Below are 6385 nucleotides of genomic sequence, written 5' to 3'. Positions count from 1 at the left end.
TTTAAAGGAGTTTAATTGTGCAATGAACAATTGGTGAACTGGTTCATTTCTAGTTCAGCGCTGTTATGAATAAGGCTGCAATAAACATTTCCAAGTTAGCCTACTTGCTGCTGTTGAGCTTCTAATGTTCTCAACGTAACAACTGCTTTCATTCAGCTCTAAAGGATTCTTTGTCTTCAAAAGATGTGATAAAGGTGTTCAAAATAGCTTAGCATTGGCCTTAATTTTTAAATGCAGCTACTATAAATTTCAAAAGTAAGACTTAGTGACTATTACCAGTGGAAAATGTATCCATAGAAAAGAGTATTATTTATTCAATAAGCATTATCAATAACAATCTGATGGGAAGTTTTCATGGTAGATTATGTTATATATATTATATATTTATATTTGTGTATATTATATATTTATATATTATATATTTATAATTAAATATATATTATATATAAAACATACCATGACTTCCCTTCAGATTGTTTTTGATAATGCTTGAGTAAATATATACATATATAATATACACAAATATAAATGTATATTATATATACATAAATCTGGTCTTTATCTTGCTCTTTATCCATCATTGTAGGACTAAAAGCATTCTGTGTATCATCTCTATAAATATAGGAAGCTGTAGATAAAGGTGCAAATAGCTAATATAGTAGGTAACAGTATCAAATTAGCAACAGTATGCATAATAGGAGAAAATTTGCCAGAGAGTTTGTAAAGGTGATTCCAGAATCAGGGAAAAACTGAAACTTAATCAGTAGTTCCCCAATTAGACCATACATTGAAATCACACAGCAGGAGATATAACCAGAAGGAAATAGAGGAATGTGATGAAAATAATGTTTTTTAAAATTAGAAATTACTATGCCCCTTTATGATCATGAGTAATATGATTCTGTGGATTAAGGTGGAGCTAAGAATTAACAATTTTAAGATGTATCTCTGGAAATTCTGACACATTTGTCTGGATGAGAATTTAAGACCTAATTTAGAATAAGGATTGGATGAGCTCCAAAACCTTTCTGAGCTGAAGATACTATATTCCTACTAATAGTTTAAATGCCTTCTGATATCCTTGAACTATGCTGAAGCCAGATGCCTTCTTAGCAATGCCAAAAGGAATTTACAATGATGTGATAATACTTCTCTCAAAAGACAAGGGAAACATCATAAAGAGCATAGGTAAGGATGGGCAGGACCAGAGGAGATGCAAGGATAGAGGAATTAAGACCAAGAAGGGATGATGACAAAATAATTCCCAGGAGTGCAGCTTCTGATTTTATAAATTCTCAAAGTTTCTACATACTTAAAATGTGAATGAATTTTCTGTCATTATCTGAAAAATGGACTGGCATTTCTCTTGTGTTAAATGGATATAAATGGAGTGGAGTATAGATTCTGCACCAGCAGTTTAAGCTATAAAAATATAATTGCTCCCAAATTGAGATGTATTATCAATTTCTAGTTTAATATTGGTTCAGAATTAAGGGGCATTAATTAGCATGTTTGGCACAGGCAGAAGTGTAGAGCAATAGCAATAGGTTTTTAAATTTAGAGAATGAAAACATTAGTTATAATTTTTTAAACTACCCACTATAGGATGGGTTTTGTGCTACGTATTTTACTTAGTCCCTATTCTTTATATTCAGTCCTGCAAATTAGGTGTGGAGTATGCTATCTCAATAGACAGAGACATATACTAGAAAGAAACCTGGGAATAGGATTTTAGTCCTAGCTGTGCCACTAATTGGGTGATCTCTGTCTTGTAACTACTTAACTCTCTCAAATTAAGGTCTGCAAAATGAAGAGTAACTTTGAGTTTTTTAACAGTGTGTTAGTGAGGATCCCCTGTACTACACAGCTGTAACAAACAGTCCCATTAACTCAGTAACAGGTTTTCAGCGTGCAAAGTCCACTGTAGGCCTGGCTGACTTTCCAGACCAGATTTCCTCCATGCGGTGATTCAGTCAGCTAAGCAGCTTAGAGCCCCAGGTTTCACCATTTCACAGGAGGAAGAGAGACCCCAACAATCTCCAAGGCTTTTCACTGTCTTAAAAGTGGCACCTCATGTCTTCTCAATTTGTCATTGAGCAGAACAAGACATAGGACCCCATCTGGCTGGAAAATAAAGACTCCTATATGTCTAAGAAGGAAAAAGTGGGTTTTGGAAAGCACTAGCAGGGCCTACCATAAATCGTCCCTTCTCCTTAAGTGCATGAGTACATACAGCCTTCAGGATACTTGGTTAAGACAGGTTGGATTCAACGTTTTTTGTAAATGGGTAGGGAAAAATAACCTCAATAATTACCCAGGCTGTTGCTATTGATCACCTCCAATGAGGGTTTATTTTGTGTATTATTATTATGACAACAAGCAACCTTTAGATATTATGACGAGACACTAAAAATCTTAACTGAATAATAATAATAATAACGGCAACATTTATGGGAGCTTGTGTCGTCCAGGCATTGGGACTAAGTGCTTTAATGAACTAAACTACTTTAGTCTCACAGCTCTATGACATAGGTATTTTTGTAATCCTCATTTCACAGCTTCAAAACAAAAATAAAAGAAAATCTTTTTTTAAAGCTTAGGTTATATAACTTATCCATATTTAAATCATTAGTAAATGCCAGAGCCTAACTCGAACTATCTATGCCTGACCTTGAAGCTCAAGTTCATAACCAAGTCATATTTCACTTTGTCTTGTTAACAAATAAGGAAGCTGAAGCTTGGAGAAATGCATACTTTTTTATCTTTGTCAGTTTTCCATAATGAGCTTGACTGGTTGCTGGTGGGGAGAACTCCCCACACATTTTGGTAACCGGTGGTGAAGTATTCATTGTTGACTGTAACAGTAGGAAAAACAGTTAGATGACCTCTAGTGTCATCTTGAAGGCTGAAGTATCAACTTCATCTTGAAGGCTGTGAACTACAATGCATGTATCCTCTGGAGTTGGAATATTTACCCTGCATTTCTTCTATGGCTCAGTTGCTTATGATAAAACACGGTGACTCCGAGAATAGCCCCAAATGCAGAAGTTTTTCTGTTACATACACTTACACTCAACACCTTGGCCATGCCTCTTAGACCTACAGTCTTTCCCGGGTTTCTTTTCTTTGGGTTTATTTTCCTTGGCCATGTCTATTGTGTTGAAGGACATTCAGAGTCCATTCAAGGGCACATCACTTTTGACCACAGCACAGAAGAATCTTGGAGTACAAATTTCCTATTTTAAAAAAATATTTTAAAAACTCTTCTCCTGTTCAAATCATTTCTCCTTGAGGAGCAATTGTATCACCAGCCAGTAAACGCTGGTTGAAATAAATGAATTGAACTATTAAATCAATTCAGTTGAATGCATTAATAAAGAACTTCTTTTGTGTCAGGAGTGAGATGTTGTTAAAAAGGTATTGTATGTACCTTTCCTTCCATTACTCAAGAACAGCTGCAGTTAAACAAAAGAGAGGGTGAGAGACTTAAATTACTATTTAAGCAATTTAGGATTGGATGAGCACTAAGGCCCTTCAGAGCTCATCCAATTGCCATAAGACTTGTGCTCTAAGAAGAGACTGTCCCTTTTGTTTCTGTCCTTTAGAACATCTTTTGTTTCAATAAAATCTCATGTTTCCCTTTGCTTATCTTAAAAACCTAAAAATGTTCCTAGGGTCTCTTGAATACCATATCAGAGTAAAGTTATAAGAAAAACTAAATTATATTTAAAACTGTAAGGATATATGTTTCTTTTCCTTTCTCTTTCCTCCTCCTCCTTTTACTACTCCTCGTTCTTTTCTTTCTATTTATCTTTCTCCTTCCACCTTTCTTCCTGAAATGTATGCTTATCCTTATATTAACTACTAAATGAAGTATGGGAGTTACCCATCTTGGGTGATAGATGGGGAAAATCCAACACAGTAATACAAAATATGAATAACACGTAAAATGCATTGTATCTAGAATGTTTCTGAAGGGTAAAATAGCTTCTAGCAGTGACTTGAAGGCTAATGTTAGATGTTAATTTTAACCAGGCCCTCTATGTTTAAACACTTGGAAAAGAAGGAAAATTAAAAATAAAAATAGGAGAATAAAAGAAAATATGAAAAGAAAAAATCTAAACAGAAAGGAAACAGGATGTAAGAAGCAATGGAAAGCATGATCAATTTATGGGTAACTATAAATAAACTCTAAGAATAATTATAAAAATGACAAATACCTGTTATAAGCAAGATGGGATTAAAATACAGAGCATCAGTAATGTGAGAAAATATCTGAGTTTAAATGGTCAGAGATTCTTATATTGCTAAGGAGAAGGCAGAGATGTTGATTAACTGAGACTATGTCAAGTAAGTGGGAATCACTAAAAGACTAGAAGTAAAATATGGTGGAAATTAAAAAGAAAGAAGAAAACTCCACCAGTTCAACAGAAGTCAAAGAGGAGGAAAAGAAGCACAGTAAATAGAAAAAACAAAATAAGACTGATAAAATAAATCCATGTATCCTGACAATCACTTTGTTATTTAATGAAACTCCTTGTAGAAGACGAAGACTCTCCAATTAGATTATTTTCAATAAAGCAATTTGTGGTTTATAAAAATTATACTGAAGATATAATGACAAAAAAAAGATTGAAAGCAATGGATTAAACACGGTGACTTCAATATACAAGTTTGCATCTTTTTCCTACAGCACCACTTTTAAACAAGAGAGAACTTTAAAAAGTTGTAGACAGGAAAAAAGATGACAGCAATACAATTTTGCTGACTGTAAGACAGATGAATATTAATTGGTCTTACAGATTGGAAAATTTTGAAACCTAACACAGCATTGGAGAAATCCTAGTGAAGGCCAGAAGCAAACCGAGTCGTTTTGCAGAACCCCTGATACAGAGGAAGTAGAAGTGATACAGGAGTTACAAAGAAATTATTTAGGCAGTTAGTGAGGGTAAGAGAGTCTTCGGTAAGGCTTTCCTTTTAACAAAAAGCAGCCCCCAAATCATTTCTTTTCTAACAAAGGGCAGCCTGTAAAATCAGGCTGCAGACATAAATAAGCAAACTGGAAGCTTGCATAGGTAAATGTCAGCAGTTCTGTCAATAGGAAAAGGCTACCTGGGGGCCAGGCATGTTCAACATGGAGGTTCCCTCTTCCCTTTTCTTTGACATCGTAGGTGCAGTAAAAAAGCAGGCAACATGGCGCCAGCCAGGTAGAGACCCCATCTGCATAATAAAATATTAGGGTGGGAGATGGCTAGCCTCTTCACCGCTATGTAAATGACACACCTGGTCCAACCAATCCTCTGGGCCCTATGTAAATCAGACACTGCCTCTTCAAGCTCATCTATAAAAACCCGTGCATTATCGCCTCAGAACCAAAGACCCACTCGGCAGCCCCTTTCTCTCTGCAGGAGAGAGAGCTATTCTTTCTTTCTTCCATTAAACCTCTGGCCTTAAACTCACTTCGTGTGTGTCTGCGTCCTCGATGTCCTTGACATGAGATGATGAACCTCAGGTATTTACCCCAGACAACGACACCACTTCAGAAGCACCAGTCACCTCTGAAAATGGGCACGGAAGAAGCTAAAAACACAGAATTGATTGAAAATCTGTAAGAGAAGCAGTTAAACCCCTAGATCCCTCCTCACTCCCCCTCAGCTAGGTAACTACCCTGCCCCAGCCCAGCAGGAGGCTGGAGGAGACTGCATCCGAGGTGCACTAGTTCTGGGGACCCTTACATACAAAAAGGGAGACCCTTAGCTCCCTCACTCCCAGCCCCACTCCCAGGCAGAAAATTAAAGAGCGACTTTCCGGTGAAATTTGCCAAGAAAAGAGATCTACTAACAACTGATACTTCAGACACTGGACCCAAGCTTCCCCAAGGGAGCCTTTCAGCCTGTCACTCTCAATGAGGCCTACCCATAACAAGGAGCTTCTAATCAGTGTTTTAGAGTGATAGTCTTGAAATCAAATGGATGACTAATAGCACCAGACATTCGTAAAACACCATTAATATGGAAGACAGAGACCAAACAGAACAAATTGGAAGGAAGGAAGCCAGGAATGGTGGCTCACATCCATAATCCCAACACTTTGGAAGGCTGAGGTGGGAGGATTGCTTGAGACCAAGGGTCTGCGGCCAGCCTGGACAACATAGCAAGACTCAGTGTCCACCAAAAAAAAAAAAAAAAATCAGCCAGTGCTGGTGGTGCGTGCCTGTAGTCCCAGATACTGGGGAGGCTGAGGCATGAGGATCAGTTGAGCCCAGGAGTTCAAGGCTATAGTGAGCTATGATTGTGTCCCTGCACTCCAGCCTGGGCAACAGAACAAGACCCTGGAAAAAGGAGAGGACGGGAGGGGAGGGGGTAGGGGAGAGGAGGGGAGGGGG

Source organism: Theropithecus gelada, chromosome 17 (assembly GCF_003255815.1).
Source record: "Theropithecus gelada isolate Dixy chromosome 17, Tgel_1.0, whole genome shotgun sequence".
In the NCBI taxonomy this organism is placed as follows: domain Eukaryota; kingdom Metazoa; phylum Chordata; class Mammalia; order Primates; family Cercopithecidae; genus Theropithecus; species Theropithecus gelada.
The sequence above is the reverse complement of the archived record's forward strand: the minus strand, read 5'-3'. Positions refer to the sequence as shown.